Below are 24,396 nucleotides of genomic sequence, written 5' to 3' on the forward strand. Positions count from 1 at the left end.
GGGGTTTCACTGTGTTAGCCAGGATGGTCTTGATCTCCTGACCTCGTGATCCGCCCGTCTCGGCCTCCCAAAGTGCTGGGATTACAGGCTTGAGCAATCCAAGCAGGAATGGTCCGGAGTGGGCAGGAGCGCCATCCCTAGACGGCCGCAGAGAACAGCGGGGGACCACACTTCCGGCCCATCAGAAAAGGGCTCAATGAGGGAAGGCTTCCCGGAGGAGGATGCTTGGAGACGGGGTGAAGAACAGAGATCCCTGATGCCGGAGCAGTGGCAAGAGACTGGGGGAAGGGGTGGGCAGAAAAGTTCCAACCCAGGAGTCAACGCCCAGACGCCTGTCCAGGCTGCTGAAGCCAGAAAGGCATTCCTTACCGCTCTCCCTAAAAGCCATCCAGCTCCTTCTTGAGAGATCAGCTCACTTGTTCGGGAGTCTGACCCCTCCTGGCCCAGCTAGTTTCCCTGGCTGCGTTCCCTCCTACTTCATTTCCCAAAGAAACTAGGCTGAGAGGGCCACGACCGCACTTCTGGCTCCTCCCCTCCCCACTCCAGTAGGCATCGGAAACCCAGGGGCCTTGGGAATGATTACCCCGGACGCTCACCTCCCAGACCCTCCACTCATACTCCTGCCCATTTATTTTATGCATCCCTGTAGAGGAAGGGGACACTCGTGTGTATTTGTGACACTTTGTGGATGTGTGTACACTTCTGTGTGTACACGTCGGCAGGCCTTTGGGCTCTGCTGTGCTCACACCCCCAGGCGTATGCACGCGCATGTCTGAGCCTGCTTACTCAGATGGGGGTCTGTGCGTGCATCCTGGGCGAGGGGGCAGCTGTGGTTACACAATGGCACACATTTGCAAGCCTGCCTGAGTGCGTGTGCTTCTATTAGCACTCAACTCTCCTCCTGCTCCCCCCACCATTTTCCTATTTGAAAGTCCTCAGCTCTCATTATCTTTCTCCCATGAAGCCACCACCAAACAATTCCCAGCAGTTTCAAACCCAGTCAAGAGGGGTAAGCCTCCGGTGCTGGAACAGGGAATACCCGACAAAGCCTGAGTGCTAGCCTCACTTCCCAGTAGGGCCAATCATGCTTGCCACACCCTGTTCTCAGGCCTGGCTTCCGTCTGCCCTTAGCCCACCTCTAACCCCTCCCAATAAGCTGGCCAGATTCATCACCTCAGACCAAGCCCTTGGGGGAGATGAAGGTGGGGATGGAATGTCCTTCCTGGTTGGCCAGTTCAGTTAAAGCACAAGGACTTCCAGCGAGGCTAAAGAATGTCACCCCTTCTCAGTGATCTTAGTGGAGGCTCACCAGCCTCCCTCCCTGTCTCCCCTCCCGGCCCTAGCCTTTGGTGTTGGGTCAGCTCAGGCCAGAGGCAGAGGGGTGCCCAAGGAGACCTGCTGTGGTATCGGCTGTGGAGCATGTATGTGTGTGTGAGGCAAGAAAGATTCGACCTGGAATTGTGCCTGGTTGTAGCTTGAAGAGCATACGGATTAGCTGGCCCTGTGATATTTGCATTCATAGGAATCTCACTGCCCTCCTTCCCCAACACCCAAGCAGGCAAAGAGACCAATTGTTTAATTTATACACATACACACACACACACACATGCACACACACGCACACACTCCAACTTCCTTACCCCTCAGGGCTCATCTTCAACTCTGTTTTCACCACTGCCTCTCACACCAGTGCCTGCCTTCCCACACCTCCCCCAACAAGTTCTGCCTCTGGCCCTCTCATCTGTCCCTACCTCCAGCCCCCTACAGGATCTGGAGGCTGTGCCCACCCAGGCCAGGAGTTCCTGCATTCACTTCTCTCCTAAAGCCTGGCTGGGAAATCTTTGTCAGGGCACCATTGCTGCCTTGAGGCCCTGAACATGTCACTGCCCTTCCCTGGGTCATGGATTTTTCACCCAAGATGAAATTCCCAGATTCCATACCTAGAGAGGGCTGGGGAGGACAACGGGAAGGAGAAAAGGTCTCTGGACTTTTCAGGTTCACATCTGGGGTTGAGGGTGGGTGACCACTTTGAGCAACATTTCCCCATTCCAGGGCCTGCCTGACATTCACCCCTTCGCCTCTCCTCCCCTCCCTGAAGCATTCCAGGCCATTCCAGCCCTGGCCAGTCTCCTCCTGCCTCTCCATTTACAGGCCAGCACTAGGAGCCCACTCGGTGCCAGGTGGAGCATGCAAACATCCCCTGAAGGGCTTCTCAAAGTGCTGCCAACCCAAGAGGCTGCAGATAAGATTCCTGCCCACAAGAGTTCACAGCTCAGCCATCCATCCAGCTTCTGTCTCCACCCCACCCAGCCTTTGTTGGCCTCACCAAGACCACCTTAGGAAATCCTGGGCAGAATCGTGAGGTGAGTTAATCCCACAGTCTTTCCTCGTTGGTCATCTGCCTGCCCCAAATGCAGGCTCCTGTCTCCGTAGCACTCTGTCACACACACACACACACACACACCGTCTTCCCACCACCCTCCTAGCTGTCCCACCTCACGCTCTAGAACCGAGCTATGAACTCAAAGCAGCCCCAGGTCATCCACATTTCCTGGCTCTGCTAAACCTGCCCTAGACACCCCTGTCCCTGCGGCCCCTGCTACTCCTTTCCCAGAGAGGAGGCATTCTGTTTGGCTCCTTGCTGCATTTAGGGAACTATTACTCATTGTCTATCCCCTAAAAACACTTTCTGACTCACAAAGCAAAAAAAACTAATTTTTTCATTATCTTGGAATTCAAATTGGAATGTGGTATATTTGTGAAAAAATAGAAACATCCTAAATGTCTGTCAATAGAGAAGCGATTAATGAATTGACTAATTCATTTAATCCAGTGAATTGACCATTCCCTGGAAAGCTATTGGTTGAAAAGAAAATCCTTTATACACTGATTGAGTTTTTAACCTTTATATATTGATTGCACAGATCACTATGATTCTAAAAATCCTGTGGGCTCCTGCCATCCAGCTCCACCACTCCTGCCTCTCTCCCCTGAGGCTGATCCCTGCCAGCCCCACAGCCACCTCCTGACCTGACTCCCTTCATGCTCACTGTGGACTCTGGTACCCGGGTCCTGCTTCCTCTCCACCCTGAGCTCCCTCATTCTCAGTGCAAATGACCCACCCAGCATCTTACCCTTTGAATTTCTTGAGCTCCCCAATTCTTTCACTGTATGCTTTTTCTCTTGCCTACACCTGAGGTCACACTCGAGATCCTAAACTGCAGGACCATTGATAACAACTCTCACTGTCATTGATGGATTCCTCAGCTACACCAGCACCCCAGTACCCCGGTCCTGAAGTTGGCTGTTCTGTTTTCTCACCACCTACCACCCTCCTTTCGCCTTTCTTTCCAGCTTGGGCTCCCTGACCATTACCCTCACGCTCTGACCCCTGACTCTTCAGTCCCCACCTGGATAAATCTCCAGCCCTATTCAGCCTAAACCTTGGACTCCTCTCCTCGAGCTCTAGCCTGCAGAGCATTAGTGGAGAAAGTCACATCCTCGAGATTGGGTGTGACCACCAATGCAGTCCCCAGCTCAGCGGCATCCACTTTGCCACTGGGCACTTCTCCCTGCCTTTGGTCAGCAGTGTCTCCTGGGCCTCCTGGTTGCTGGCCATTGACATCCTAGCATTTCCCATGTACCTGCTGAACTTTATGGGCTTATAGAACTGGATATGCAAAAATGGTTCCTCTACTTCTTGGTGAGGTTCACTGTGATGTACAAAGAACAGTGGGCAAGCAAGAAGCGGGAGCTCTTCGGCAACCTGCAGGAGTTTGTGGGCCCCTCCGAGAATCTCTCCCTGCTGGGGGTGGGCTGTGGCACCAGGGCCAATTTCAAGTTCTACCTACCTGGGTACAGGGTGACCTGTATTGACCCCAACTCCAACTTTGAGAAGTTTTTGATCAAGAGCATTGCAGAGAACCAACACCTGCAGTTTGAGTGCTTTGTGGTAGCTGCCGGGGAGAACATGCACCAGGTGGCCGATGGCTCTGTGGACATGCTGGTCTGCACCCTGGTGCTGTGCTCTGTGGAGAACAAGGAGCAGAGTCTCTGCGAGGTATGCAGGGTGTTGAGACCGGTGAGTTAGTTGGGGAGGTGTGCTAAGCTGGATGGAGCATCAGGCTGCATCCGGACACCTGTGGGCTCAGGCACAGCTCACACTGAGGGCAACCTTAGACAAGTCATTTTACTCATTTGTTTATTCATTATTTATTCAACAGACATTTCGAGAGATTTTAAGAGTACTGACTACGTGCAGCAACAGTTTTCCTGGAGTGGGAAAATTAGTCTCAGAGGGCTTAAATGAGTTATGCAAAGACACATGGTTCACAAAAACAACAGACACACAGCTAAACTGAGGCACCTTAATTTCTAGGCCAGAGACCTCACCATGCTGCTCCATTGGTGGCTTTCAACCTGGTGTCTTCTAAATCCCATCACAGAGTCCGGTTTTCTAAAAATGAGGATTACAAATCCCCTATAGTGCATGCCAGAACAGCTCCCTTTCCTAACAAATAAGAGCTTATAAGTACTCAGATATCCATCTTTATTGGCATCATATGTTATTCAGTTCTTATTCTGGGCCCTCACAAAGTCACCTACATGCCTTTCTCTAGCCCTTTTCCCTAGCAACAGTCATTAGTCATTGTTTCTGGGTAGTGGGGAAAGCATACAGGGAAAGAATGTAAGAAATGTAAGAAAGGCGTTTCGCCAGACATTGCTTATGGAACCACAGGGTATCTTTGAACACCATTTACTTTACAATGTTTCTTACTTCATTGATTATAATTATAAGGGCAATTAATCAACACAGCCTCGTCATTAAGAAGAATTCAAAATTAAAGAACACTGGCCAGGTGTGATGGCTCATGCCTGTAATCCCAGCACTTCGGGAGGCCAAGACAGGCAATTGCTTGAGCTCAGGAGTTCAAGACCAGCCTGGGCAACATGGCAAAACCCTGTGTCTTCAAAATATATCCAAGAAGAAGAAAGAGAAGGTGAAGGAGAAGGAGAAGAAGGGGGAGGGGGAGGAGGAGAGTAGCTGGGCGTGGTGGTGCATTCCTGTAGTCCCAGTTACAGTTACATGGGAGGCTGAGGAGAGGGGATCCCTTGAGCCTAGAAGGCAGAAGTTGCAGTGAACCAAGATTGTGTCTCTGCACTCCAGCATGGATGACAGAGTGAGACCTATTACTAATAGTTACTTTCATCTTTCAAGTTATACTTGAACCCATATTTCACTATCATCATACCAAAAGCATAGAGTAATGTAATCGCCTCAATTTAGATCACATCTATAGCACCTTTTATTTCCCCATCCTCATCCCCACAATCCCTCTATCTCAAATCCTGGATTTGGTGGAAATAACCTGTCATTTTAGTTTCGAACTATTCCAAGGGTTTTTCTTCCTTGTCTTCTTTTTCAAAAACTCTTTCTAATTTATAATAGTTTATACTATTTATAATAGTCTCCACTGTTTCTTTCGCTACTTGTCTTCCCCTATTGTGAGTTTTAAATTGTTTTGCTCACTTGATTTTCAAATTTAAGTTTCAATTGCCTAGACTACCTTCTTGGATAGTTTCCTTAGAAATGGTTCATGGGGATAATCTTTGTATATCCGAAAATGTCTGTCTTCGCTCCTTACACTTAAATAATATTTTGGCCAAGATTCTTAGATTTTGGCCAAGATTCTTAGATCTGAGAACTTTCCCCAGAAATTGTGAGTATTGTTCCATGGTCCTTGGTCCTCCCAAATTGCAGAAGATGCCTTCAGTGGCCTTCTGATTCTCTTTCCTCTTCAGGTAATTGATTTTGTTCTTGGTTGTTTTTACATCTGGAATTTTTAAGGATTATTTTCTTTTGAAGTTCCTTTGAAGTTCAGAAATTTCACCAGCATATGATTAGGTATGTGTCTTGTTTTTGTTACTATTTCTAGGCACTCAAAGAATGCTTTTGAGCTCAGTATTCAAGTCTTCTTTAGGTCAGAGAAGTTTTCTTGTCTTGTTTCTTTCTTTATTGGCTCTACTCCATTTGTTCCTTTCTCTTCTTCTGGAACAAATATTATTCAGATACAAGATCTCCTAGCTTTAGCATCACCGCTCTTCTCACTCATTATTTCCATTTCTTTATGCTTTTGTTTTGTGTTGCAACATAGTTTCTCCATTCGACCTTCTAGATGACCTCCCCCATGGCCCAGCAGTATTTATTCTTTTTACTTCCGCTGTTGAATTTTAAGTTTAAGATTTCTTTTTAATTGGCAAAACCTTATTCTTATTTCCATATCATTTCTTAGTAATATGCTGCTGGATGCCTATGGAGGTTATATTTGGTGCTGCAGATTGTTTTAAAGTTCTATTTTCTTGGCCAGGCACAGTGGCTCACGCCTGTAATCCCATCACTTTGGGAGGCCAAGGAGGGCAGATCACCTGAGATCAGGAGTTCGAGACCAGGCTGGCCAACGTGGTGAAACTCTGTCTCTACTAAAAATACAAAAAATGAGCTGGGCATGGTGGCACATGCCTGTACTCCCAGCTACTCTGGAGGCTGAGGCACGAGAACCACTTGAACGCAGCAGGCAGAGGTTGCAGTGAGCCAAGATCGCACCATTGCACTCCAGCCTGGGCGAAAACAGTGAAACTCCATCTCAGAAAACAAAAACAAACAAAAAAAGTTCTATTTTCTTTGTTCCGTTGTCCTCAGTAGTAGGCACCTGTTTGATTGTTGGTTCCCTCCTTCAAGCTGGCAGCACTCTGAAGAGTGAGGAGAGCCCCCAAATTTTCCGGCTGTTACAGGTATTAACGGATGAGGGTGCTCTTCTCCCAGCTCAGGTAAACAAAGTGAGTCCCCCTCTATAGAGGGCAGCCAGTGTCAGTAGATTTTATGGCCAGGGCTGGACCCTTCTCTTGTCCTGAGAGAGTAGATCAACCCAGCTCAATAATTCAGAGGATCTTGGCTCTGCTAGACAAACAAGCTTCCCTCAAGGCCTTTGGGTCCAGGGTTCTAGGAACTCAAAGCTTCTGATGGAGCTGCTTTGGGCTCTAGCAAAAGACCAAACTTCCCCATCCACCATCATTTAACTGATTAGCTTTTTATACTATTGACTGATTATCCCAGCAGCACAATGAGGGAAGGAAAAAAAAGTCACCCTTCTCCACTTCAGCTACCACTTTCCAATATGCTCCAGAGATAGATAAATATTGATATGGATATATACATTTTTATCAAAGCTATACATGCTGGCCGGGCATGGTGGCTCATGCCTGTAATCCTAACGCTTTAGGAGTCCAAGGCAGAAAGATCACTTGAGTCCAGGAGTTCAAGACCAGCCTGAGCAACATAGTGAGACCCTGTCTCTACAAAAAAAAACAAAAAAAAATTTTTTTTTAAAAGCAAAGTGGCATGCACCTGTAGTCCTAGCTACTCAGAAGACTGAGGTGGGAGGATCGCTTGAACCCAGGAGACAAAGGCTCCAGTGAGCCATGATTGTACCTTTGCACTTCAGCCTGGATAACAGAGTGAGACCTTGTTTCAAAAACAAAACAAAAACAAATTTATGCTTCTGTGATTTAAAGAAGCAAACCATTAGACTTATGAAAAATAACAGCTCTTACTTACACACAATGTCTGCTCCCCAATGGCAACCACATTCAAGTTTTGGCCTTCTATTTTAAATTTTATATCCGTATCTCTAAATAACATATTTATACTGCTACTTCTCAACTTTTCAGGTTTGAGCATTAACTATTGACTTCTCACTCTGAAAAGTAAGAATTTACCTCTCTTTAACAACCATCCCAGGGCCACCATATTTCCCATCTCCCCTCATCCTGATAGAATTATTTCATTAATTGATATTCAGAGTGAAGGGGTATAGTATACTTCATTTAGTTTTGGGACCATTCAGTCAATATGCTTCCCTACTTTCGCTTTTCCCAGAGTTAATGAATCATTCCAGAATCTCCCTCATTGATAAATTGATAGAACATGTCAATGATTCTATCAATTTCATCATCTGGAGCCATTTTTCCCAAAGTCTCTCCCCGTTCCCACCTGGACTGGGTGCTCTCTAGACCTGATGCACTGCTCTCACCTTGGTGCCTCCCATCACCATCATGAGGCTAGGATTTGTCTCTTGCTGGGGACTTTCTGTCTCCTACATTCTATCTCTTCCTTAGTTTACTTTCTAGTTTTGGTAGCTTTCTGAGGTTTGTGAGGAAAATGTGTTGAGAAAGTTCATGTCTGAACTTTTTTTTTTTTTTTGAGATGGAGTCTCGCTCTGTGGCCCAGGCTGGAGTGCAGTGGCCGGATCTCAGCTCACTGCAAGCTCCACCTCCCGGGTTTACGCCATTCTCCTGCCTCAGCCTCCTGAGTAGCTGGGACTACAGGCGCCCGCCACCTCGCCCGGCTAGTTTTTTGTATTTTTTAGTAGAGACGGGGTTTCACCGTGTTAGCCAGGATGGTCTTGATCTCCTGACCTCGTGATCCGCCCGTCTCGGCCTTCCAAAGTGCTGGGATTACAGGCTTGAACCACCGCGCCCGGCCTGAACTTTTTTATTCTCAAGACTAATTCATAATTTTGGCAGCTGTGGAATTCTGAGTTGTAAAATGTTTGCCCTCACTAGTTTAAGGGTGTCCATTGCCTTCTAGCCTCCAGTATCACTGCTGAAAATTCTGAAACCATCTGATTCTAGATTTCTTATGTGAAATCTTCTCCCCCGAACCATATGTTTGTTGAATCTTCCCTGTCCCAGTGAAATGACTTGATCTTTTGGAGATTTAGGGGGCTATTGCATTAACAAGCTCATATCTTTCAGTTCTGGAAATTTGCTCAGGCTATTTCCTTGAGTTTTCTTCCTTTACATTCTTTCTGTTTTCTCTTTCTGGAACTCTCCTTATTCAGTGCTGGAACTAACTCCTGAACTGGGTCTCTGATTTTTTAATCTTTGCTCTCCTGCTTCCTAGCGCTTTGTCCTTTTCTCTACTCTCTAGATTTCTTTCATATTCTCTTCAAAGCTTTTTACTAAATTTTTCATTTCTGCTATCACTGTTTTAACTTCCTAGGGCTCATCTTGTTTTCTGACTACATCTTTTTTTTTATTGCATTCTACTCTTGTTTCCAGGATGAAATATCTTCTTTTTCTCTCTGAGGACATTAACAAAAGGGAGAATATTGGTATTAATTAATATCAATTATTTTTATTTATTTTTACTTTAAATAAAATTTTAATACATATTAATTTTTTAAACAATATTTTTCTTTTAATATTTCCATCTTTCCATTTAGTCTCTGCTCCTAATTTTTTATTTTTTTGTTTTTTGGATTGTTGTTGCTGTTGTTTGTGATCTGAGTTCCAATTTTTGTGTGAGAGGCTCTTCTCCAATGACTAGTGACCCATGGATGATTCACATTTCAAGGGGTGTCACTGAAGGCTGGGTGGTCACTCCATAAGCATGAATGAGGCATGTCCACCTCGACGAACTAGTTCAACTGTTCACATGGAGAAGCCACAATGCCAATGTTTTGGGGTTTTTCCTTTCCAGCTGGTCATGCACAGAAAAGAATCTTCCAAATCGCTGCCTGAAATGTGCAAGCTTGGCTTCCAGCATTCTGGAAACAAAATGAGAAAAGAAGACAGAGAGGTCTCAGCATTCAGTTGTAAACCTTCACTTACTCTCTTATCTTTTTAGTAGGTGTCTATACCCTAAATAGGACGTACCGTACCTTGTTACAAAGACCTTCTATCTAGCCATCTCCAGAGAATAAACCTCTGCTGAGGTGAGGAGGGACAGAATTTGGCTATTCTGAGTGGGGTAGTGCCAAGTTCGAATGGCTTATTAAACAGACTTCAACCAAACCTCAAAGATTTTTAAAAATCAACTTTATTGATTTAAAGTTGATTTAAAATCAACTTTACAATTTCCTTATGTCTCTGTGTACACTGTTAAATAAAACAAAATAACGCATGTGGTTACCACAAGGGCCTCAGCAACTCGGAGGTTCAATGCCTGTCCTTTATCAGTCAGGTTCAATAAGGAGACAATACCCACACTAGTTATTTGAATAGAGTAAAGAATTATTAACTAAGGCTGGCACGGTGGCTCACATCTCTAATCCCAGCACTTTGGGAGGCAGAGGCAGGTGGATCACTTGAGCCCAGGAGTTTGAGACCAGCCCAGGCAACACTGCAAAACTCCATCTTTACAAAAATTTAAAAAACTAATCAGGTGTGGTGGTGTACATCTGAATTCCAGCTACTCAGAAGACAGAGTCAGAGGGATGGCTTGAGCCCGGAGGTTGCAGTGAACTAAGATCATGCCACTGCACTCCAGCCTTGGTGACACAGTGAGACCCTGTCTCAAAAAATAAATACATAAATAGAATTATTAACTAGGTTTAGAGTTGTTGACTGGGTAAGTGAAAGAGTAACTAGCTATAAAATATCACAGAACTAGCAGAAGTAGCTACCATAGCTAGGGCTGAGGTGACAGAGGGAAGAAGTTAGAGGTTACGAAAACTTGGAAACTTAGAGGAGGAGCCACTGAAACTCAGACTTTTAAGGAGGAAGCCCTGCTTGGCAGGTGCTAAAAGCAGGGCCCTGTGGGCCTGGGACCCAGAGCTCTGAGAAAGGGGTAGTAGAGTACCCGTACCAGACTGGCTGGTGCTGGCATCTCTGAGTGGGAGGGCACAATGAGGCTGATTCTCCAAGTGTAGAGAAAACTGCCAACCGGATGGCAGGGTGAAGACACACTGCTCACAAGAACAGCAGACAGACAGGACGCCCGCAGAAAGCAACGCCTTGAGTCTCCCTCTGGCGCCCCCTATCTGCACATCCCAGGCAGGAGCCAGTTGACAAGGCAAACGTGAGCCACAGAGTTGGCTCCAGCACCCCAAAGCTGAGAGTCTGAGTGTGGGTTTGGAGCAAAGAGACAGTAACTTAGTAACTGTCACACTCATCAACCGGCAATGCCACCTACTCTGCATCACATTTTCCCTGAGCTGATGAGACCTACCCCTTTTTTTGGCATTTGCACCCATATCATTAAGGCTTCTCCAGCACAGCCCCTGAAACCATCAGCTGAGTGAGTCATGGGTTAAAGTAATTGAAACGCCCTGGTTTTGGCTTTCTGAGCGAGTCGTATAATACAAACACATCTGTATCTTCCATTCCTACCATCATTCCTGGTATACAGCAGGTACCCTTTAAATGTTTCTTGAATAAAGCCAAGCCTGTATTCAACCATGTGCCGATTAAACCAAGACACTGTTGCCTAAAAAAGCATCAACTATTTTTTAAAATAATAATATGCTCTTACGGTTTAAGTCTGGCATTCAAATTAGGGCAACCCTTTAGAAAAACAGTTTGGTTAAAAGCCATATCCATGAAGATGTTAATCATGGTATTATTTATAGAGTGACAGAAAGTAGCTCATGTGTTCTACAACACAGGCGTGGTTCAGTTGTGAAACCATCTCTCATTAGCATAATATGTCTGCATGTAAAATCAGAGTTATGAGAATAGTGTTGTACTATCAAAAAAGTACTTACGCTTTGGGGAGGCTGGATACCACGATGGGTAGAGCAGAGATTTCAGAGTCAAAGATATCCAGGTTCCAACCCTAGCTCTATTGCTTATCCAGAGTGCAACTGAGACTCCCGGAGCCTTGGTTTCTTTATCTGTAGTGTGAGGAAAATGCCTACTTCCCAGGATTATGTTAAGGATTTAATGAGAAAGAGAAAACAATTTATACAGATCTTGGTACATGCCAGGTATTTCATAAGTAATAAATGTTTTTATTGTCTTAAGTAAACATGCAGAATGGAAAGAGGTAGCAACATTACACTTACAATTATGCTTAAAAGAAAAACAGGTGCACTGGAGGAAAAAACTAAAAGGAAATGCATTTAAATACTAAACAATGGTTGTACTAAGGGCTGGAATTATGATTGACTCCCTTTCTCTGTTTTCCAAATTATGTCATAATCCAGTATATATATATTGGGTCTCTGCCCCCAGCACCTGACACAGAGCTCCCAAACCCTTGTAATACCCTGAGTGACAGGGGTGCTAGCAGCACCTTTTGTTCTAATATTTAGTCTTCAACCCCTGTTCCTGACACAGAGCTCCTAATTGACTGGACAATAGGAGTGGAGTTTTTGTTCTAATGAACTGACTGCCAGTGGGCTTCTGGATAGCATCAGGATGGGGCTGGTCATAAGAAAGGTCAATGTCTGATTAGAAGCTTGGAACTTTCGGCCCCCTCCCCTATGCTCTGGGGAGGAGAGTGGGGCTAAAGATTGAGTAATAATCGTTAATGCTTATGCGATGAAGCATCCATAAAAATCCCTAAACTACGAGGCAGGAGAGCTTTCAGGCTGGAGAATGCATCCACTTGCCAGGACAGTGGTGCATCGCAGCTCCACGGGGACAGAAGCTCCTGCACTCAGGACACGTCCAGACCTTGTCCTATTTCCTCTTCATCTGGCTATTCATGTCTATCTTCTATAATCTCCTCTGTGATAAACCAGTAAATCTAAAGAGAGTGTTTCTGAGTTCTGTGAGCCATTAGAGTAAATTATTGAACCTAAGGAGGGGGTTGTGGGAACCCTGGATTTTTAGCCAAACTAGACAGAGGTGTGGGCACCCAGTACTTGCGATTGGCATCTGAAATGGGGGCAGTCTTGTGGGACTGAGACTTTAACCTGCAGGCTCTGCCCTACCCTGGGTAGTTAGTGTTCAAACTAAATTAAATTGTAGGACACCCAGTTGGTGTCTGCAGAGAACTGGAGAATTGTGTAGAAAATGCACACATTTGCTGTCAGAAGTGTTGCGCATAGAGAAATGGTTTTCCTTTGCAGACATTATTCATGAAACTTGGTACTTTAATAATGGCAAAACAGGCCGGGCACGGTGGCTCATGCCTGTAATCCCAGCTCTTTGGGAGGCTGAGGCAGGCAGATCACTTGAGCTCAGGAGTTTGAGACTGGCTTGGAGGAACATAGCAAAACCCAGTCTCCACAGAAAAAAAATAAATAAATAACTGGGCATGGTGGCATGAGCTTGTGGTCCCAGCTACTAGGAGGCTAAGACAGGAGAATCGTTTGAGCTTGGGAAGCAGAGGTTACAATGAGGCGAGATCATGCCACTGTACTCCAGCCTGGGTGATAGAAGTGAAACCTTGTCTCAAAAAAAAAAAAAAAAATGGCAAAATGTATCATTTTTAAGAAAAAGTTATGAGCAAAACATTCCAAAGATCAGGAAAAGTCATGATTCATTGGTCCACAAAAAGTCCAAAGAGCTGCTGGCCTGCCTGAATAATTTAGTCCCAAAGCTGTTAGATGGGGCCGAGAAGGCAGGCATTGTGCCAGGGCAGCAGCGGGGAGGTTTGTTGTCCCAGTATAGACAAGGGCACTTGTGCCGGCAGTGGTGCCTACACGGAGAGACTGATTATACACACAGGTATGATGGAAGACACTCTTCTCACTAAAGGAGAAAGGATTTATAAGTATGGTAAGGGAGGAACTGCATGAACCATGTGATCATGGGTTTAGTATTGGAGATTTCAATGTGGCTCAAGGCCTTCAAGATAGACAGGCAGATGGATAGATAGATAGATGGATGGATAGATAGATAGATAGATAGATAGATAGATAGATAGATAGATAGATAGATAGATAGATACAGATTTAAATTTTGTAGATGTATATTTACATAAACACATATACAGATATGTACATATATTTGCTAACTCCACTGATGATCTTATTTCCTATAGGATATTGTTTATTCAATCAATTGATTATATTTTTTCATTAAATGTCTCATTATTTCCATGTTGCCCACCACCCAAACAAGCCTTAGAGTTGCTGGTTTCAAATATTAAAGCTTAAAGGAAACATCCTTCCCCTGACTGCAGTCCAAGTATCACTGACAAACTGACCAACTCTCGAAAGCAATGAGGAGAGCTAGTGCCCGGATCTCGGTTTCCGTATCCCGTTCTCCACCAAGAGAAACGACTGTTCCTTGGGAAAATGGCCAATACCACGGGTGGGACAGGGAAAGTACAAGATGAGCCAGGAACACCTTGTTTTAGAAAGCAAGGAAGTGCCTAAAGAATGGAGGGGGTATCGCAAAAGGACACAGAAGCCTGCTGAACGGGTGACCCCTTGGCCAAGCAGGGAGATTTTCAGCACCAAAATAAATAATGAGGCCAGGTGCTGTCATCCCAGCACTTTGGGATACCAAGTCAGGAAGATCACTTGAGGCCAAGAGTTCAAGGCCAGCCTGGGCAACACAACAAGACCCTGTCTTAAAAAAAAAAATGAGCCCGGCAAGGTGGTGCACACCTGAAGTCCCAGGTACTTGGGAGGCTGAGACAGGAGGATTGCTTGGACCCAAGAGTTCGAGGTTACAGTGAGTTATGATCACACCGCTGTACCCCAGCCTGGGTAACAGCAAGACCCTATCTCAAAAATAAATTAACAAAAATAAATTAAAATTAATAAAATAAAACCAAAATAAATCATGAGTAAAATAGGAATCCCTGAGTCTATACTAATATAAATTAAAATATGAATAAATAAATGTAGAGAAGAGAAAGAGCTTTTTCTTTTTCTGTACAGAAGATGCCAACTGATAAACACAGAAGTAATAGCGGACTTGGCAGCTATCACAGTAATAATTAGGCCAAGAAACATCAATGATGCTAACACCAGTGGGAGGAAGTCTGATGAAGATCAAGATACTTACATAGTCTCAAAGGATCTCTCCATAAAGTGCTTTTTAATTACAAAGAGGAAAAACGTAAGTTACCTTGGAGAAGGCTGGTAGACACCATCTTAATCAAGCTATCAAAGTTAACATCACCGGTAATGGAACAAATTAAGATGGTGCAGGGCCTGACCGGATGCTGTAGGAAGAACACAGCATGGCTTCTGTGATTTTCCTACCAGAAATGCAGAATCAGAATCTATTCATGAAGAAACATCACGCAAACCCCAATTGAGGGACGTTCTACAAAACTCAAGTGCCAAGGTCATGGAAATCAAGACGCAGGAACTATTTCAGATTCGAGAACGCTAACCAGACATGACAGTCGCACGCAACCATGCCTGACTCTGAACTGGAACCTTCTGCTCTAAAGGACCTCACCGGGACAACTGGGAAAAACAAATGGGGTCTGAGGACTTGATGGCAGTAACGTATTGAGATGAAATCCTTGGTGTTAATGGCTGTGTTGTGGTTATGTGAGAGTGAGAATGTCCTTGTTTGAGGAAATACACATTAAACTATTCAGGAGTGAGGGGTCATCAGGCCAGCAACTTACTCTCAAATGATACAGAAAAAAAAAAAGTTGTGTGTACTATTCTTGCAACTTTTTCATAAGTTAAAAATTATTTCAAAGGGGCAGAAAAAGTCCCAAAACTTCATTCTGGCTGTGGCCGAAAGCTCTGAGTCTTTCTTTATCTCACTAAAGGCAAAGGTTGCAGTCAGTTCAGGTGGCCAAACCTGTTCATCCTGACTGTCTTGGGGCAGCCTGCCAGGCGTGGGCAGACAAACACCTCCCTGTGCAGGGGTTCAGGCCTGAGGCTGGCCAGGGAGGGCTGGATGCTGGCTGTGGGCCAAGGCTCCAGTGAGGAATCTCAGCAGTAAGCACTCCAGGAGGAGGTCGGTTGCCTGTGGCCTCTGGGGCTTGGGATAGGAAGTGAAGCAAACTGGGACTTTTCCTACCCTCTACTGGGACCAAGACCTTCCCATCAGGCCCTGAAGGCTCAGAGAAGGAGGAGACTGGGGAAGGGAGGAGGGGAGAGGAAGAGAGGACTGCCTTTGCTCTGGTATTGTCACGTTATGTATATATATAATGTGTGTGTGTGTGTGTATGTGTGTGTGTGTGTGTATATATATAATATGTATGTATGGACCTCTATGCCATTTCCCCTTTACTGTTTCCCCAGCAGTGGTGGCAGGGGCCTGGCTGGTGCAGTTGCCAGTGGAACCAGGAGAGGACTGCCTTAGGAACCAGCGTTCAGTGGCCTGTCACTAAGGGTTTCTGAGGTTTGTTTTTCCCACAGCAAAGCTGCTGCTTCACTTTTTGCATATTTTAACAGGTTTGATGTTTTCCCTGGGATAGTCCTACAGATTTCAAAAATGGAAAAGCAGTAAGCGTTTGCTGATGCATATCTTCTCCATGCAACTGTGAGCTGCTAAAGGCAAACACTGTGCAAACTCGCTTTTCTGTCCACTCCCTCCCAGTGCCTAATAAGGGTCGGTCCACAGCAGGTGCTCAATGAATGCTTTGTTTCTCTGTCCAGGGGTGTGTGTGTGTGTGTGTGTGTGTGTGTGTGTGTGTGTGTGTGTTCCCACACTGCCTTTTTCTGCATATCTGGAAGCAAAAAAGTCCCATCACCACACCACTTCCCTCCATGTTTCAGCCTGCAAAGGCTCTCTCTGAGGCACCTAATTCCTAAATAAGGTCGTTAATGTGTTTGACTGTTTGAAGTGGCGTGCTTTGCTCCTGAGAGATGGGTAAGCCATCGTTATCTGCCATAAGAAACAAGAGAGACAATGGTTCCTACAGATAAGGAGCCAGGCACTGGGCATATGCCTAGTATGGCTGAAACATTGACTTTTGCACAGCGCAGAGAAGCTTGTCCCCACCCCACTCATGAGCACTGTCCATTGTACTGAACGGTCACAGTTTATAGCAACAGCGGATGATGGACCCCTGCTCAAGAGTCAGAGGTGTAGGAAAGAAGGTTAAAAGAGGAATTTCCACTCCTCAGATGTTCTCCAAAGCCTGGTGAAAAGCGCATCTGGGTCCTTACTGGTGACTGCTAAGATCTAGATAAAGAACAGAGGCTCTCAGGAAATCAGAGATGGGCTCTGGGCTGGCAAGCTAGATTCAGGAGCTCTCATGGAGGTGATGGGGGTCCCCAGTCGATGGAGGTTCTGTCCCCAGAAGTAGCAGCAAAAGCAGCTGTGAAGGCAATGCCTTTGGGGGCTTGCTGGCCCTTTTCAGGCTGTGCTATCTGAAAAGCATCTACGCATCGTACAGCCCACATCAACATTTCGGCCCACAGAGCCGGAATGCTTCATTCAGCCCCAGGGCCTTATCTTCTGAGATCCAGTTACTAGCATCATGATAAGGTGGCAGCCAGACGCCTGTCTGATCCTGTCTGGGTCCGGCATCTGACCCCAGTGTGACCTCCCTCCTCTCCCACCTGGGCCTGACTCATGCTTCCAGAACAGGAACTCGAGGATCTCTGCTGCCCAGCCGGAGCTGACTCGTGGCTGGTCCAGGGGTTGCTCTGGAAGGGGCTCAGGGCAGCTGTCCGCTCTCAGGGAGGAGACACCTGTCATTTCCTGAGCACTTACCATGTGCCAGGCACCAGGCGCACCTCTGAATTTCTTTGGTATAATTAACTTGTAGGGGATTTCTGATCTTTCCTAGAAAGGAGAAAAGTGAGGATCAGGCAGAAGTGAATTCAAAGGCCAATCTCATAGCACTGAGCACAGCCATCCACTCACCCTCAGTGCACTCCCTGGGGCCAGCCAGCACCACCCCTGGGAACCGCAGTTTCTTTTTTAAATAAAAAAAATAAAATAAAGATTGGGCAAGGTGCGGTGGCTCACACTTGTAATCCCAACACTTTGGGAGGCTGAGGCAGGTGGATCACTTGAGATCAGGAGTTGTAGACCAGCCTGGCCAACATGGTGAAACCCCATTCCTACTAAAAAATACAAAAAATCAGCTGGGTGTGGTGGCACAAGCCCATAATCCCAGCTACTTGGGAGCTGAGGCATGAGAATCGCTTGAACCCAGGAGGCAGAGGTTGCAGTGGGCCGAGATCGTGCCACTGCACTCCAGCCTCAGCGACAGAGTGAGATTCTGTCTCAAAAAAAAAAAGTGTAGAAACAGGGCCTCACTATGTTGCCAAGGCTGGTCTCCAACTCCTGAACTCAAGTCATCTTCCTGCCTCAGCTTCCCAAAGCTCTAAGATTACAGATGTGAGCTCCCTCACCCAGCCTCACCGTTTCTTCATTCATTCCTCCAACCCACATTTATCAAGGGCTTTCTCCCTTCTGCTTTGTGGCCAGTCGATCCCAGAGGGCAGACTTCGGGAGGCCCACTAGCTCTCCTGAAGGAGCCAGGCTTGGCTGGGAAAGGGGGCACTGGGACCCCAAGTCCACCAAGGCAGAAACAGGTATCCCTACTCTCTGCAACCCTCTCTGAGCCAGGGGGTGGGGCTAGTGTGGCCTCGGTGGCTGCAGAGGGTCTGTGGCCTGGACTGCAGCATGGTCCTGGCAGCACACTCCTGCACCCAGCAGGTGCTTTGGGAGGCATCCTTGCTATCCCCTGGCATCAGCCCTACAGTGGGTGAGCAGGTGAGGTGGCAGTGGCAATGAGATCACCTCTCATTCCTGTGGTTTCAGGTGCCCGGCTGATGTCAGGCCTGAGTGAGGTGGCAGCGGGGGGCAGGAGGTCACTGTGTCTGGGGCCTGAATGGGGGCTGAGGCTTTTCCTTAAAAGCTCATAAATTACTAAATATGTCCCCTTTCAGCACAGCCACACCCTGGGCCTGGGAGGATGCATCTCCTCATGTAGACACAGACAGCTTCCCTCAGGCCCTGCTCACTGCTCACACGTGCCTTTAGGGCACCACAGACTTTTTGGGGGTGAGGGTGGTCTCATATCCCTCACACGTGCAGTGAATACACGTGTGCACATAACTCACACAGGCAGATATTCTTTCTGGGGCACACAGGTGCATGCTATAAGCAGCCTTGTGCAAGTGCCCACAGTCCCCTCCCACCTCACACATGTCCACGTGGCTTCATGCTATTCCCATGCTCACTGGTGTCCCCAGGCACAGACAAGCACACACTTGGCAGGGCACTTAAACTTCTCCAAGTATGCAGGAAAACACATGACTTTGTGCTATCGCACATGCTCCCAAATGTACACACTCACACATATGCAAAGTCTGCAGGAGCCTGAATTCCATCACACACCTGCACACCCATGTGCACTCAGCACTCACACATACACCGCAGTTCCCAGGGGTGGTGTGCACTCAAGGCAGGAGGTACACACTCAAATCATGCACACCCCCAGACACACACGTGCATGCATGAACAACAGACTATGCCCAGGTGTCCACACAGCGTTCACATGCTCATGCCCACCAGTAGACATACAAGTGGGACATTCAGGACATCAGGAGTGAGAGTACAGCAGGCAGGGAACTGCAGCTGGCAGGATGCTGCAATCCCCAGTCTCACCTCTGGGAGCCACTGTCGGGTCTGCAGCCAAGCCCTGGGTTTGGAAGGGCAGGAGCCTGCCTGAGGCACAATCCCACTGGCCTGAGCCAACAGGCGGCACAGCTCAGGCTGGACCCAGCCAGCCTCAAGGAGGGAAGAGAGGGGCATCGTGGTAGCACTGGACTCCCTGCAGGGTATGGGATGAACTCTGCTCCTCAGATGGGCAGGGGCTGCAAGAAGGAAGAATGGGCAGCTTGAACTCAGGGAGGTGGGTCTGTGGTGGGGTAAGTGGATGGAATAGAACCGGAGGGTGGAGGAGGAGATGGGAAATGGAAGGGCAGGGGGTTAAGGAAGAAATAAAGGAGACAGAGGGAAGGACTGTGGGGAGGGAGACGAAAAGGTTGAGGACAGGAGGGGAGTGAGAGAGAAGAGAAGAAGAGAAGAAAAAGTGAGGAGAGAAGAGAGGCCAGATGCGAACAGAGCAGTTCAGGGGTGTGAGGAAGGAGGTAGAGGGATGGGCACGCCCTGCACCACCAGCCACCTAGCCTCCCTGTCCTGCCAGCTCCATCCCCCGTCAGGAAACACAGGCCAAGGCTCTGCTGCACTGTGCCCCTTCCCTTCTCCAGACCCAGGATCTTAGCATCCCTGGATTTTGACATCCAAAAGGCAGGGCTCAACTTACCCCACATGGAAGGCAGTGACTCAGGTAGATGAGCCTGCTAGAGCACCTCTTCCAGGAGCAGAGATCCACCAGGGCAGACGGGGGCCGCTTTCCCCTCTCCTGGGGCTGGCTGGAACACCCTCCTCTTACCCCAACTCACAGTGATCCCCAGAGGGGGAGGCAATGGGGTGGTGCACTCTCCTCTAGCACCTGCCACCTGCCTAACACCCATATGGGGACAGCTTCCAACGAGATGCAAGTGGCAGACATGTATCCCAGGAGGGCAGGTGGGGGAGGCTGAGACCGGGGAATGGGCACCCCTCATCTCCCACAGGCTCAGCGGCTCCCTCAGGAAATGGAGAAAGCTGGGAACCCTGAGACAGAACTGGAAGTTCTTGTTGCCTAAATCTCTCCTGGCCTGCTGCACATGGAGCCCATTTCTTCCCATTCAGGGCTCTGCAGAGGCAGAAGATGAACAGTAAAATGCAAAGATCTGGCGACCTTCAGAGCTGGGTGAGTCCTGGGGTCCTCACCCCATTATGCCTAAGCTACAACCCTGTATTCCCTGTCCTCCCAGCCCTAAGGGTTCTGGTCCCACTACGCAGGGGTGGCTCAAAAGCCCACTGAGCTGCAAGGGTCTGAGAGCACCCCATGTCACAGAGGAGGGGAGGCGGCCTTGGACCTGGGATCTTGTTTGAGGTTCTTTATCATGGACACTCTCCTAGAACTCCCCAGTCCCTCCACCTCCTCCTGAAGTACTCCAAGAGCTGGTCAACATCGAGAGCCCACCTCAGGCTGTGGCATGGCTCTTCGGGGGGCCTGGTGGGTCATGGGCTTACCTCTCCCAGTTCCTGTGTCCCATAACTCAGGGCCCAGATGGAGACACTGTGACTGTTCACTAATCAGATAAATAAGTGTGTAGGAGAAAGGCCTTGCCTGCTCTATTCTTCAGATGAGAACACTGAGGCTCCGCGAGGCGGCAAGTCTTTCTGAGGGCCAGTGGAGCAGACCACCCTGGGAGGCCTAAAGGAAGTGCTGGCGGAGCTGAAGCCGCAGTTCTCCTGCCTGGTCTTTCAGTCCAGCCCTCCACCTCACCCTTCCCCCTCCCTCAGCCCTGCCCTGGGCTCCAAACCCTGACCTGATAGAGTCTCACCTGGGCAGGCCCACCTCAGACTGCCTGCTGCAGACCCACACACCCCATCCCCTTCTCCCTCTGCAGGAGCATGCCCCCGCCATCACTCCCCTGCTCCATGAAACCCAAAGGCAGACCCCCTGCAATCCTCCCTATTCCCATAGCATTGCAGCCCCTGCATCTGACCACATCCCTCTCTGCTTAAAACTCTTCAACAGCTCCCAGCTTCCCCTGGGACAGAAAGCTCACTCCTCATGTCGGCATTCAAGAGCCCCGCGTACTTTTCTGGCTTCATCTCCAGCCACCGTCACCCCCCACCACCACCTCCACCAGACCGTCTTAACACCCCGGTCTGCTCTCCAAACACACAACCGCTTGCATGTCCCTGGTTCAACCTGTAGGGCCAGCTATGTCTCACTCCCACAAAACTTCACATGGCCATTCTAGAGAGGCCAAGTGCACCCCTCAGAGCTCCTGTAGCCCCCAGGCTTCCTCCCTTCCTGGTGCGTATCCTCTGTGTGCTTGTCTGAACCCCCTGTAAACTGTAACCTCTCTGCAGGCAGGGCCCCAGCCAACCTTGCCAAATGATTATCCTCTGCACCCAGCACACCCCTGAACACCTGAAATACTGTCTAATATTAGGCTCTAATTATTTCATTGATAGTGTAGTCTGGTTCCCCGCTCCATCCGCATGAACCGAGGAGACACTCAGTCGGGGCTGGGAGAAGCTGTCAGTCAAGTTCCCCTCAGCTTTCACCTCTGTGCTCTCTGTCTGGGGGATGGGCCTGCCCCCACCATGGGGTTCCCCAGCAGCGCTAGGCCCACCGCAGTGCCTGAGGCCCCAGGGACTATCCCTGGGAGAATTGGCTTAACATCTTGTCAACACCAACCTCCCCAAGTTCCTTAATCACTTCAGACATTACACAACTGATGGGTGACCAATAGGACCTGAGACCTTCCCCATCCCCTCTCCACCTGCCTACAGGTCCCTGGGGCCTCTGCAGAACCACCCAGAAGCCCCAAAGTGTGACATCACCCGTTCAACAGTCTTTCCCACTCCCATCACTTCCTGAAGCAGCCAGAGCAAGAAGATGATGCATGTGAGCCCTGCCCTTGGGAAGCCTCCAGGTTGGGAAACGAGGAATGAGCCTGACACCCAGGGCCCAGAGAGACCCAGGACAGAGGCAGGCCAGGAGGCAGACACGTGCTGCTGGGTGATGACGACAGCACCAGTAATCACGACTACTCCTTATTAAGTACTTACTAAGTGCAAGACTCCAAGCTAAGCAATTAACAGACCTTTTCTTGTTTAATCCTTACCATAATTCCATAGGGTGAGTATAATCCTTAATTTATAGTTTGAAAAAGGAGGCTCAGAGAGATCTAGCAATGTGTGCAGCATCACACAGCTAGTCAGTGGTGGAGCTGGAATTTCAATCCAGATCTGCCAGCTCCAAAGCCAGTGCCCTTTCTACCCCGCTTCAAGCTCTAGGTGGGGGTTTGTTACTTCCCTTACAAAAAGCCTCATGGGAGCCCCATTACCAATAACATAAGACCCCCACAGCTGAGACTCCCCCGGATGACCCCTGCCTGCCTTCTCACCATTGCTCCCAGCACACCACCATCACACCTTAGATTTTAACACTGCCGTTTTTGAAGTTTACCCCTCTGAGTCTTGGCTTCTGCTGTTTACTCAGGCTCAAATCCAGCCCCACTTTACAGATGACAAAACAGAGAACTAAGAATGTTAAGTAACTAGCCCAAGGTCACGCAGCTAGAAAGCAATTGAGCCTGGTTAGAGCTCAGGTCATTAGAGCATCAAGTAATCAAGCATTAATTTGTGTTACAGACAATTAGAGAATGAGAATTAGCAGGACATGTCGCTAATGGTGCAGAAGAAGTTAGGGGAGAGGAATCAGGCAGGTTCCAGAGTGAAGGAGGGCCAGGCTAGGCCTTGAGAAATGGGCAGGCTCTGAATGTGTGTTCTTGAAAGGGGAGGGCAAGAGAAAAGTACAAAGATGATAGCAAAGAGAGGGAGAGAGGAAGGGAGAGGGGGTTGTCAAAATTAGGGAGAGAATGTGGCATGGTGAACAGAGCTGTGACTGGGAGCCAGGAGACCCATCTGTGTCCCCTCAACTTCCTGTGTGATCTTGGGCAAGGAAGGCCCTTCCCTCTCTGGGGGGTGCCTTGTCGATCAGTGAAGGATAGATGCACCTAGGTGGCCTCTGGGGTCCCACCTGGCCCTGACATCCCAGGAATTTTTGTGTTGCCATTGGACCTTGAAACACAGAATCTGACCCCAGACCCCTGACACGTGGTACAGGCTTGGACAGCAAGGGCAGACGGGGCCAGCAGCTAACATGACACCTGACAGGGAGCACCCAAGGGCTATCCTCATCCACACGCAGTCACTCACGCGCCCCTTCTCCCCCTGCATCTGTGCTACTAAGCATGTATGGACTCGCTACAGTGAATCCAATCCTGTGGAAGCTAGAATGCAGCAGGGGCGAAAGAGTCATATACTCAAGGAAAGGCGTTTGTCCTCAAGGAAAGGCAAAGGGAATGGAGGTCCTTAGAGAAGGGGCAAAGAAAAATTCCTGAAAGTAAGGGTGGAGGTTTTCAGATTGGAATACATGGTCTGCCAAATTGGAGGACATTTGAGGAAAAAGAATGGTCCCCAATCAAGACAGCACTGCACCCAAACATAAAGTACCTTCCAGACCATCAGCAAAGGAAACAGTCCTGTCTCAGGGGCCTGTGCTCACAACAACAGACGCTGCTGGAGAGCTCAGAGCCTGTGGAGGCAGAAGATGCCTCACTAGAGACTGTGGACACATATCTGGGCACACACACAGGCATGTACACACAGGTGCTCGCACACAAGCCTGAACAGAGACCCCACCGAGGGCCGTCCATCCTCCCACTTCCCAGTTGAGCCCGGTAAGCAGCTCTCCCTCTCCAGGAAACACACCCCTCACGTGCCGATGACGTGCAGCCCTGGAAGTCAGAACGTCTTGCTGTCTCACCTCGCTCCCTCTTGCTGCAGTTCTGATGTGCTTGCTTCTTTTCTGACTCAAGAGATGCCAAACAGAAACAGGCCTACCCACTTCTGCATCCTGACTTTCGCCTTCTGGAACATGAACTCAGCTCTTACCTTTCCGACCTATTTGACCTCCAGACCCCTGTCTTATTCACGACGAAATGCCAAATGATGGATGATGGGCACTCGGGAGCCCACGTGAGCCTCCAGTGGCCAGCCTCACTGTGCCCTCCAGATTCATCCCACAGCTAGAAGCTCAGGGCAAGCACCAGCTCCTCTGCTGACTGGCTGCAAAAGCTCGGG

The 24,396-nt window shown here is 48.3% G+C and overlaps 1 protein-coding gene and 1 pseudogene across 1 annotated transcript in view; one reads left to right on the forward strand and one right to left on the reverse strand.

Moving 5' to 3' along the window:
* The window catches only part of KRT7 (keratin 7, type II), a 60,586-nt gene that overhangs the window by 15,176 nt on the left and 21,014 nt on the right, over positions 1-24,396 (reverse strand). The gene's annotated exons all lie outside the window — the stretch shown is intronic.
* Positions 3,677-4,090, forward strand: LOC105503664 (annotated as a pseudogene).

Source organism: Colobus angolensis, unplaced genomic scaffold (genome assembly GCF_000951035.1).
Source record: "Colobus angolensis palliatus isolate OR3802 unplaced genomic scaffold, Cang.pa_1.0 Scaffold87, whole genome shotgun sequence".
NCBI classification, from domain to species: Eukaryota; Metazoa; Chordata; class Mammalia; order Primates; family Cercopithecidae; genus Colobus; species Colobus angolensis.